The following is a 12016-nucleotide window of genomic DNA, read 5'->3' as shown; positions in this document are numbered from 1 at the left end:
TTTGGTTTTCCGAAAGCGATCCGGGGAAAGGAGGCAGAGGTAGAATTAAGTTGGCAGAGCCCTATGCCTTTTTTAAAAGTTCACTTAGTCGTACTGACCAGTCGTGCTGTAAGGTAGTTGTTTAAAAATCTATTTTAGAGGGACACAGCCGAACTTCCGTAATTTGAATTGCCAGGAAACTTTAATTTGAGCTGCGGCCACACGGAACACCTATTCAAATTTACCGGAGTTCAAAACAGCGGGGGTACGTTTGAATAACGGTACAGCGCATGATAACAATATTAGAAACGAAAGCGCAAATCAAGTTGGACCCACTGCGCATTCTTACGAGCGCAATGTTAATATTCAGTTATTTGCAACGACAGCAGACACAGTGAGAACCCAGAGAACAAGGCGTATACTTGTGAACAATCGACGGCGGCGTTTTATACGCACACAGAGCCTAAAAAACATGAAAACACCGGCCTGTAACTACTTTAGGAAGAATACATTCCGCATTTGGGTTGGGAGTGCACAAAGAACTGTGATTGATTCTTCTGTCATAGGAAGTGGTAAAACACGAAAATAATGTGCGGCGAAATCTGCGGCTGAGCATTATTTGCGGGTAGGCGGCTGCCTTGTGGGTGTGCTTGGCGAGTGACTTCTTGCTGGCGGGTCGTTTTTGTAAAGGTGTGCTGGCGTCATTTTCGTGAAGGATATGATGTCAGTGAAATTTTGGTCTAACCCAACATAAAACACTTTGGTGTTAAAATACAAAACCCGAAAACGAACGACCCTAAGTATAATGTACTCTTTCGTACTAAAGGTTGCTTCCCCGCAAGAACACTGTGTGTGCAGGGGTGCACCCTTTACAGGACGCTTGCTTCGTTGTACTGGCGTCATTTCCATTGCGGATGTGACGTCAGTGAAATCGTTGTGTATTCAGGAATAAAACACTTTCGTGTTAAACTAGTCTCTGTAGATTGGAAATCCTGTTTGAATTTGCACGTTGTATGTTCCATTACAATCAAAGAGGCATTTTTCCATTTGGACGAAAGTCACATGGCCTGGACTAGTCGGCCTGTTCGGGTTCGACTGTATAATGTAAATTCTTCTTTTAGATGTGGTTTACTCTTTTATCCAGAAATACGCCTGGTGTTTCCTGCAAGTATTATTCTTTACGGTGGCCTAGCCTATATGTAAGTCATTGCTGGCACCATACGAGTATGAATTTACAGCTTGAAATACCTAAATCTAAGAAAGAATGCCGGCCGACTTACTACTCCAGCGCCGTGATAATAAAGTTTGCAGCGTTTTACGAAAGAACGCTTGTGACGCTTCTCATCAGATGAAATCTTGGGTTGGTTTGAGAGTTTGAACCCACCAAAGCGACGGCGTGATTGAGACGAACGCTACTGCAATGGAATGTAACACTTCCTTAATCTGAGCAAATACCTCTTATGTGCCCCTATAGTAACGGTTAAGTTGACTATAGCAGAAGACGAGTCTGGAGAACTTTAGGTTGCTTTTGAACCGAGAAGGTTACGGTATATTTTTGTAAGATCGAGCACCTTGACGGGAGCAGCGCCTAGGTCGGGCAGACGGACTCCTGCTTTGCAAACGAATGTGTTCCTCTCGCTGCAGTTGTTGGCCTGCGCTCCGACCACGATTTCGAGCCAGTTCTTGAGATGCCGGCACACCGCTGAGTTGCAACCTGTGCTGCTCTGGTTGGCCGCATGCAACTGCGGTGCGTGGTAGGTCACTTTATCCGGCGTCGCTGCTTCTGTTTGCTCTTTCTCCTTTTCAGCCAACTCCGAAGAGGGATACTCGACCGTGTATTCGGGCTCTGCCTCGTTGTTCTCCTCTTTGCTCTGGAAAGCGAAATTTCGGTTGCGGAAAATTTAGGAAAAAACAAATCGGTAGATCCCATACAGTGGTGGGAACCGATGTAACCCAAACTTTCATCGTGACATTGCTTGGTGGAAATGCACTTGAGTGTTGCATTTTTTAGTGTTTTTGTGCTTGGCGTCGTGTCTGGATGTTTTAAACCCTTAGCCGTGGCGAGTGCGTTGAGAAATACGATACGTAAGAAGGAACGTCCGAAGTTTAAAACTCCCTGGCGAAGTCTCCGCCAGCTCCAAGTGCAGAGAACATGATACATGCAGGAGCTGGGTGTCCTGAGAAGCTGAATGCCCCTCTCTCCCCCGTACAACCGTGGAAGTTGCCCCCCCCCCCCTCTGCTAGTTGATTACCAGGCCACGCGGGCGCAATAAACCGACGGCTAGTTAAAGTTTCCAGTCGTAACGTAAAACGCAAGGGCGCACGCTCCCGAAAGCAGGGCAGGCCACTCCAAATAAGCCTGATGGGCCAAAAAAAGCTTCTCTTTACAAACTCTCGACGCAGGCTGCCTTTCTTTATGTGGTTACACGGACTGAGATCGCGACGAAGAGGAAAATGGACCTTGTTCTCCTTTGAAATGTTTTTACGGAGCTTTTTTTTTGTCTGGGTAGCGGTTTAAGCTGTAATTGTTAAAACTATTCTCCCATGCTGATTATTTTGTTCTATAGTTCATTCAAGTTTTGTAACTTGTCCAAGCAAGCGTGGGCCTTGTCAAGATGTCGACATTTTCGCTACCACATCTTAGCCGGCTTCTCCCTGGAACACAATTACGCAACGCATGTTTTGAACCCGAAACGGGAACACGTTTTGTCCATGCCATCCGCGACGGGTTCGCTTTGCCTGGCGAGGGTACAACCGATGTCAGTGAGCGGTAGCCCGCTGCGACAAACGCCACCTGTTGACGATGTCTCGAAGAAAGTTGCAGAAAAGGGTATTTGGTCTTGAAGTTTTTGCCACTTTACTGCCCCGGCACTACGCCGGTAAGCCCAAGCATCTGGATCTCGTCAGTGCTGCTCAGTACTCCACTTCTACAATGTGCATCCATTGCCCTTTATTACACCTGCAATATATGATGGCTGTGATGATATCCCTGTTTCCTGCTGCCTCCGCTGTATGTCGCAGCGAACAGTACCCCGACTGACGTCAGCGTTTGCAAGGCATGATATGGTGTATTACTGCGCTGTGGGATGGACCTAGTTGGAAAATTCCCATAGCCTTACCAACAAACTGTTCTGGTCGATAAATGGAGCTTCAGCTCACTCCTTTTCAATAAAAGCTTTCCTTGGCTCTTGGCCAATGTTTTGAGGGGATGCTGCTGCTGGTGCTTCTTCGTGCTTGCTGCTGCATTCTGTCATAGAGTGTCGCTCGGTTTTATCTTACACCGCATAACGCTAGCGATGCCCCGAAGGCGACTGGCGGGTGGCGTCTAGCGAAGTTACGCCAAATTACGCTGACGTCGAACCGCTACCAAACCACCCGCAGAAGAAGTGACTTGCGGGGTGAGGTGAGCGGCGACTGGAGAAGCCGCATACCCCAGTGCATCACGTTCTCTGCGGTTGCAGCTGTTGGCCTCTTCGCCAGGGAGATGGAAACGTTGATCGCTTATCCTTGAGTCTCGCATTTCTAGACGCACTCGGCACGGCTCAGGAGTTTCGAAAATCATCTGCCACGCCAACAACATTAACATCAAATAATTGGCCGCATTTATGTTCACTTCACTGCGAATATTGTCGCCCCTTCCGTGTAAATGCCTCTCTTTCCTTTCCCGTCCCAACCCTGCCATGATAAACACTGCGGAAGTTGGCCCAATTCAACTTTCTGCCACATTCTACTGGTCCATATACTGAGGTATCTCGTTACCGTCAAACCTCTTGGAATGCCACCAGGAGAAATAGGCTCGGTCGCGAGCACCTTTCACATTTTTCGCTCTGAAAATTGTTTTCAATGAGCTCTATTTACTTTGCATGGCAAAAATTATGCCAGGATTGCTCTTCAAAGTACAAAACCACTGCGAGCTCCAGTCGTATACTGATGTTTTGCAACAAGTATGCCTTATGTTTTTTTGCTGAACAGTGTAGACAAGTAAGAAGTGTCTTTCAGACTTATTGGTTTAGAAACGTCGTTTCTTATAAACGTCTTTCTAAAGTATTCCTTTGTTTTGAACTGGATGTCGAAATCGAGGGAGTTACCGACAAACAAACCAATTAAAATTTTCTCGCCTAAGTAGCCGGAGAGAGGCTGTCGTCTTTAAAGTACCATAGGCCAGTTCACTAAAAACCCAGGTATGCCACCACGAAAGCTTCGAGTTCCTTCGAATCCCCCATATGGATATGATCCGCTACTTTTTGCGTCACCAGTGCGTCCTAGTAATTACTGGACCCTGGAACACAAGGTCAAATGTAGAATTCTTACATGTACCTTGGGCCAAACCGAAAATAGTGCGGGTCGATCCTGTGTGATTTTCCGCGCACTAACATTAATATGAGAGACTGTTTTCCTGTCGTTCTGCTTACTTGTCCGGGCCCCCCGCTTTCACGCCATCGCTTCTCAAGCGGGTCTTAGCTACTGCTTGGCAAACGCGGGGGAACGCTTAGCGCGCGTTTCCGATCGGAAAGCATGCCACACCGATTTTATATTTTCAATCACTCACATTTTCGGTGGTGGTTGTTGCCGCTGTGTCTGCATTATCTTTGTCGGACTCATGTAAGGCGTCGTCGTACGGGTTGGGACCGACCTGGATAAAAAAAGCAGTACACGGGCAGCAGCTATATTTGAAGCCTTTAACGTAACTGACTCATTCACGTGATAGGGAACACAAACACTAATATTCAGCTACCCACAACAGCCACAACATTCAGTGCGATCTGCGTCCAGAGGTTACAAATCCACTTCCCGTGTAACGTATTCGAAGCGCCCATTCTCGGCCATAACTTTGTGATGGGGCATTTATAACAAAATGTTTTTGTATTTAAGGGACATAACTTGCGTAATATGGAAGAATTGACTGAACCCACCCGAGGTTCCTGTTTAGAGTGCGCTGTACATGGTCACCAGCGCGCGGTTTTCGACCTTCCGAAACTTTGTACACCATAGGTAGTTGTCTGAAAGTTACAAGAAATTCCCGCCATGATATTGTTACAGCGCAGTTTCTACGAGGGATGTTGTCTCCCGGCTTTCATGCTGGTTTCATGCAGGGTTTCGTGCTTGCTTTCATGCTGGTTGAGGTTATGCGGCGTTCGACGGGTGAATAGCGCAGCCGGGAGAATGCTTTTCACCTTTCATAGTTTGTGTGGCGAGGCCAAGATGCGCGTCTGGCCCATAGAATTGTTCCCTGCCGGGGAAGGGTTTCGAAGTCCGAGCGGAGCTACAGGTACCTTCTGAAACCACCGTATATTGTCAGGGGTAATTATGGCATTAGTGCGCGCGAGCCACGAGTGCGTTGTTTTCGAGGGAGTTGCTCTCGCTGTGAGGTCATTCGAAGGGTCACGGGGTCACAGGAAATTGTTCGGAATTGCAGGTTTTGACCACTCAAAAGAAAGCGCGAGCTCGTTGTCGCCAGTTGCTTAGTCCCAACGTTTAAGCTATTATGGATCCCAGACTGTTCTATGCGAGACAAGGGGACCAACGACATAAAGACAGTGCTGGCTGCTCTGACCGAGCCTTTCAGCGGAGATTTTGCCACCTCGTCCGCGCCCGAGGATTTCTTTTCCTTTGGGCAGCATACCCTTCCAGCCGAGGCAGAGGATGAGCTGTCGCGGTACCTGCTGGTACCAGTTGACTAGCCGCTGCCGCAGAAGAAGATCTTCAAGGGACTGAACCAACTGTTCATTAAGTACAACACATCAGTACCCTCAAGCGCTTCAGTGGAATGGCTCTTCAGCATTGCCAACCAAGTGTTGACGAAAAAACGGCTTTGTCTGCCTGACTCCCACGTCGGGATGCAACTCTTGCTGAATTCAAACAAGGGACTCTACTTGGTTGCGACTATGCATTCGGGCGTTTTTTTCCCCACTCATTGTTTTCATATATTTTTTCATTCATTCTACATTTTTTTTTCTTCTGCCGTATGTTGTAACTTTGTTATGTACTTCACTTTTTTCTGCTTGAAGAACCAAAGAATCTGTCGTTTCAATACCACGGCACGTGTTTTCTTGTTTTCTCATTACTTTTTATATATTTGTGCTTGCTCTTTTACTTTATTGTGTCGCAATTTGTGTCCGACTATATTTTTTATAGTATAAATGCTTTTTACCTGCGTGATTAGGCTCCGTGTTATTTCCTGTGCTTTTCCCTTATATTTCTAACCATCGCAACTGATTTGTGCCTCGCGTCCTAATACTTGGCTTTCTTTGGTTGTTTCCTTTATCTGCTACCCTGATTGTGTTCCGCACACTTTGTAATTCCTGCGCGTAGATTTCGTGTGTAACTACGCGGTTGGCTTTTATTTTTTTCTTGTTATCGTCTTGAGACCTAAACTTGGATTTCCAAGCTAGTAGTCATTACTTGTTCTGCGGTGTTTTGTTACTCGCAAATGTGGGCTGTATGATCCGCAAAGCTTCACTTTTGAAACCCCATTACTAAATTCCCAGCAAACGAGTCTGTAAGGTATTTTAAATAAACTGTAACATTATATCAACATTTATTAAATGCCTACGTATGGTTCCTTTCGACGTGGTTGCTAACGAAATTAAGATATTTAATTACGTTCCTGCATGTGAGTAACGTTCTATTCGCATATCTGAAGCGGTGTAAACTTACTGCGCATTTGTAAGACCTAAGTGGGAAGTGCTACATGTGTTGCACCTATATAGACGAGCACCAAAATCACAGTTAGACATGTCGGGTGTTTGTCCGGTGGTCCCTGAAAAAAAAATCGCCCAGGGGCGTTTCTTTGGATTCTTTTTACCACCAGATAAACGGCTTCCGGCGGTGTTCATATTTCTATAATATATGTAGTTCTATGTGAGTTTTAAATTTCTCACTTTATTTCGCCTCGGGAATGCGACACCATATTTTGATTTAAAAATGAAATGTAACGTTAATGTAAAGACAGGTTCCAACGTTCGAAGTGGAATTGGAACGCGTTCCTTTCGCAATAAAGGAACTTGTAACGGAAACCCGTTTCAAAATTTTGAAGGAGATATGGAACGGGCTTTCGTTCCTGTTTATGACGTGTACAACACTGGTCGTACCGCATGAAGGCGCGCATAGCGCTGTCACCTACGAAGTCGTACTCTCACTAAAGCAGAGCGTAACTACACTGTGATAGAACTAGAATGCCTTGCGATGATATTCGCCATTCAAAAGTTCCGACCCTGGATTTATGGACGTCATTTTACCATTGTAATAGATTATCACTCCCTGTGCTGGCTTGTCGGACACGCGAGCCAGCGTGTCCCACAAGCAAGATTGATCGACTCGTCCGCTGGTCTTTACGGCTTCAGGAATTCGATTTCACTGTTTCCTACAACAGCTGGCACCGCCACACCGACGCTGACTGTCGCGCCTGCCTCAGCAAGTGCAATTTGACGCAGAACACCATGTCTATCCCTTAGCTTCCGTCTCGACCATGCTTCCCGTTGCACTCATGTTTCAGGAAGAGCAACAAAAAGATAGCAGCTTGCAGCCATTTTTTTGTCTCCGCACAGGCGTCTCAATCATCCACTTCACCGTACCTGGTCCGACATGGCTTGCTATGGAGATGGGATTATTCTTTCGATGGTGCTCGTTCTCTGCTTATCGTTCCTGAGAGCCTCCGCCCTGTCGTGCTGCATGCTATGCACGACGACGTTACCACAGGACATATTGGCTTTTCCCGTACGCTTGGACGACTCCCTCAACGTTTCTACTGGCCTCGGCTCCGGAAGTCGACGAAGCAGTATGCCGTCGGATGCCAGGTGTGTCAGCGCTACAAGCATCCCACAGTTCCCCCTTCAGGGCCTTTGCACCCGGTGCGTCCACCTACGTCACCTTTTGTCCCCGTCGCCTACGTAGCCTTGCTTGGGCCGTTTACTAAGTCGGTAGCTGAAAATCGGTGGATAGTTGTGTATGTCGATTACCTGACAAGACATGTGGAAACGACTGCTCTGCCATCTGCTACAGCTTCCGAAGTTGGGCACTTCTTCCTACACTTCATCATACTGCGCCATGGTGCACCCCGTGTGCTTTTAAGTGATCCTGGACGACAATTCACTGCAGATATTGTCAAAGAACTCCTTCGTCTTTGCGAATCACAGTACCGAGACATCACGCCCTATTACGTGCAAACCAATGGCCTGACTGAGCGAAACAATTGTGCACTGACAAACATGTTGGTTATGTGCGTATCCTCGGATCACAAAAACTGGGACCATGTGTTGCCTTTCATCAGATACGCTGCTTACAATACCGCTGAGCCCGAGGTCACGGGATACGCGCCTTTCTCCTGTACATGCGACTGCCAAGCAGCTTCCTCGACACCATCCTGCCCTTTTCTCACCGTGAAGATGCTTCTATAGCGCAGACTGTCGTGCTGAAGATGCGCGCCGCCTTGCCCGACTACGGACATTGACGTCCCAGGCGAACACAAAGGCGCGATATGACCGACGACACGCACCAGCTTCGTACTTTACCGTTGACCTTGTCTGGCTCTGGACGCCGCTCCGCAAACGTGGTTTATGCCAGAAGTTTTTATCAACCTATACCGGCCCCTTTGTAGTTGTGCGAAAATTAAGCGACCTAAATTATGAAATCACTAAAGTGATGTCGCAAGATCGTCGATCGCGCAAGACTCAGGTTGTTCACGTCGCCCGCCTGAAGCCAAGCCAAACGCGACAACTTCAACTCACTCGTTGAGCTTCGTCTCGCCCCTGGGAAGTGTTTCAGCGCTGTTTCTACGACGAATGTGGTCTCCCGGATTTCTAACGGAAAGGAATAGGCCAAGCTCGCTGTGGTTTTGGCAGAAGAGGAGATAGAGGTGGTGACTGTGCCGGCCGCGTCCCCATCTGTTCGCTTGGGTGTTCCTGGATCACATGACTTGAAATAAACCCATTTCATCAATGAAGGCCGTGTCAATATTACGGAATACTGGTGGGGTATTTTGAATTCACACCGCAAGTGTGAATCAGCACGCAGTTTTACTCTTCTTTAGCGGATGCACTACGTCGAATCACGAAGGGTAAAAGAAGCTCTAAAACGGCGGAGAGTGCTCTGCCGGTCCTTCGCCTTGCTGCTTTTGTGAGTAACAGGAGACGCTGATTTACCTCCACGGAATAGTGATGGCGGTCAGAGACTGCTCAATTTACTGGGTTCATTGAGGCTGAATCGCAATCAAAAGAGAGCTCTGTTCCGGCGCAAGAAATGTTCCCACGAGAAGACAACGAAGAAGCTGTGTGGGACATGGTATTGGTAATTGAGAACATATATATTGGTCAACAAGGACATCAATGTAGCAGCTGAGGAGACCGAGTGTGCGGCCTTCTCAATGGCCACGTTGTAAATACTGTAGATACGTCTGTTGCGATGGCAGCGCCGATGGGCATTGACGAGGTTATGTTTCCCCTTTCTTTGTGCGTGCTTTGGGCCGTCTCCGCTCTGTCGGCAGGAACGACAGGAACTGACGCCGCCGTGAGTGTTGTTGCCTCAGCAATGTCGAAGGAATGCCCTTCTTCCCTCCTGACAGGCAGAAAGACGGAGAGGGCGAAGATCGAGGCCCTCAGGTAGTGAATGCACTGTTTGGCCGAGGCACTGCTCTTGAAGGAGGCAAACCGGGGACGGAATGCGCAAAACCCAAGGGGTTTGTCCGGAGCCGCGGCCGGCAGCGTATGTAGGTGGACCAAATTACGTGGTAGCTTCTGGGCGACAGAGCTCCACGCATTTTTCAGCCATCCGTGAGGCCGTTCGGCACCCTTTTGGCATCCGAGCCCCTATCAGGGATCGTGCAGCGATACCCTCCTTGTGCGTTGTGGTGCATTTTAATTTCCAAATAAGTTTTCATTTTGCCTTGTGTTCGTGTTTCATCGTCTGCTGTAAATACTTGTGTAAACGTGTAAAAAGACTTTTTTCTCGTCCTCTACCCCATGCCTAATCGTAATCGGGTACTTCACGCCCCTCCAAGACGACACTAGATCCCCCCCCCCCCTCCGACTACGAACCGAGAATATTTCTTTTATTTATTTATTTATTACATACTACAGACCACTACACGTGGTCCACGCAGGCCGGGCAATCACGAATCACAATCAGCAAAACTGTGAACTACGCTTTATCACGAACGCAATAAATAACAAAGTGATTCCAATGAGGAGATATATACAGTGCTACATAGAGAAATATACACAATGCAATGAATATACACGGTATGCAAGGCGATCACGCTCTGACAGGGAGTTCCACTGAGATGCTGTGTTAAAGAAAATTTATGTGCCTAATTCTGTAAAATATGGTGTTAAAGAGTGTGGTTGGTGATGTGTATTTCTGGTTGACAAAGGGGTTAAATACAATGAAGGGTCAATCGCAGATTTACGGTTAAGCAAGGAACTCAGGAAGTCCAATCACTGTTGTCGTCTTTTAAACTGAGGTAGTGGAATGTTGTTAGCTGACATTAGTTCGGATGGAGAGTCCGCGCGACGAAATTTAGAAAATATAAAGCGAACTGCTTTCCTCTGAATTCTTTCCAATTTATCTATGTTACATTTTGTGTAGGGATCCCATACTACGCATGCGTATTCTAATTTTGGTCGAATGTAAGATTGATGACACAGAAGTTTTACATCTCGTGGTGAACTGCGAAGCTTGTCTCTCAAGAAGCATAACTTAATGAAAGCAGATGCGCAAATGTTGTCAATTTGTGAATTCCAAGACAGGTTAGCAGTGAACGTTACACCTAAATATTTGTAGTTATGGACCTGTTTAACTGTAGTTGAACCAAGGAAATAAGCATAGTGAAAGGGATATTTTTTTTGGTTAAACACATGAAAACTGTTTTTGCTGTATTTACAATCATGCCTCATTTGTTGCACCATTTGTATATGTAGTGTAGATTTTTGTTTAGCTCTATTTGATCCTGTGTGTTATGAACTTCACGAAATAAAAGGCAGTAGTCTGCGAACAAGCGAATCTGGACGGCTGGCTCAATTACATTACAATATCATTTATGTAACACAAAAATAGCAAAGGCACGAATACACTGGCTTGGGGTACACCCGGCGTGACTGGCAAAAGAGTAGTGTTTTGACCCTTGATGGCGACGTACTGCACCCGATTATTCAAGTATTCAGCTACCCATGCGACCAATAGCTTCGGATGACCTTTTTTTACTTAGGTTGTAGATTAATTTCTTATGAGAAACGTTATCGAAGGCCTTAAAGAAGTCTAGAAAAATGCTGTCTGTCTGAATGTTATTATCGAGGATGCCGGCAAACTCATGCGCAACGGTAACAAGCTGCGTGACGGTTGAATACTTTCGTCTAAATACATGCTGGAAATGAGTTAGTATAGAGTGAAGCGATTGGATGAAGCGATTGGATGCAGGGAAGGCTAGGGGACCAGATGGTTTACCGTCTGAATTACTGTCCCCGTGCGCTGGGTCAATTTCGAAATACCTTTGCAGTATTTCCAACAAGTCCTTACAAGAAAGTGCCTTACCTGACGATCGGAAAGCTGCAAATGTTGTTCCTATGCACAAGTCTGGACCCCGTAACAGAGTTTGCAATTAGCGGCCGATTTCCTTGACAAGTATTGCGTGAAAAGTGTTTGAGCATATACCCTTTACTAACATTACTAATCCCTTGAGCAGATTCTCCTTGCTAAGCCGTTGTAAGCACGGATTTCGTACCGGTTTTTCCTGCGTTGCTCAGCTAACAGAGCTAACTCACGTTGTAGCAAGTGCATTAGATAACGGCTGCTCGGTTGATTCGGTTTTCCTGGATTTTAAAAAAAGCTCTTGATGTTGTTCCGCATGATTTGTTGGTACAAAAGTTATCTTGGTATTATTTTAATGAATGAGTGATTTCCTGGATTCAGGAATATTTAACCTCAAGGCACCAGAAAGTAGTATTAAACAATTAACACTCGCACGAGATAGAAGTAACATCAGGTGTACCCCGGGAATCTGTTTTGAGCCCTCTGTTGTTGTTAATTTTAAACAATTAACACTCGC

This window comes from Haemaphysalis longicornis, unplaced genomic scaffold (assembly GCF_048455015.1).
Source record: "Haemaphysalis longicornis isolate Haplotype H1 unplaced genomic scaffold, Haemaphysalis longicornis Haplotype H1 scaffold_11, whole genome shotgun sequence".
Classification (NCBI taxonomy): Eukaryota; Metazoa; Arthropoda; class Arachnida; order Ixodida; family Ixodidae; genus Haemaphysalis; species Haemaphysalis longicornis.
The sequence above is the reverse complement of the archived record's forward strand: the minus strand, read 5'-3'. Positions refer to the sequence as shown.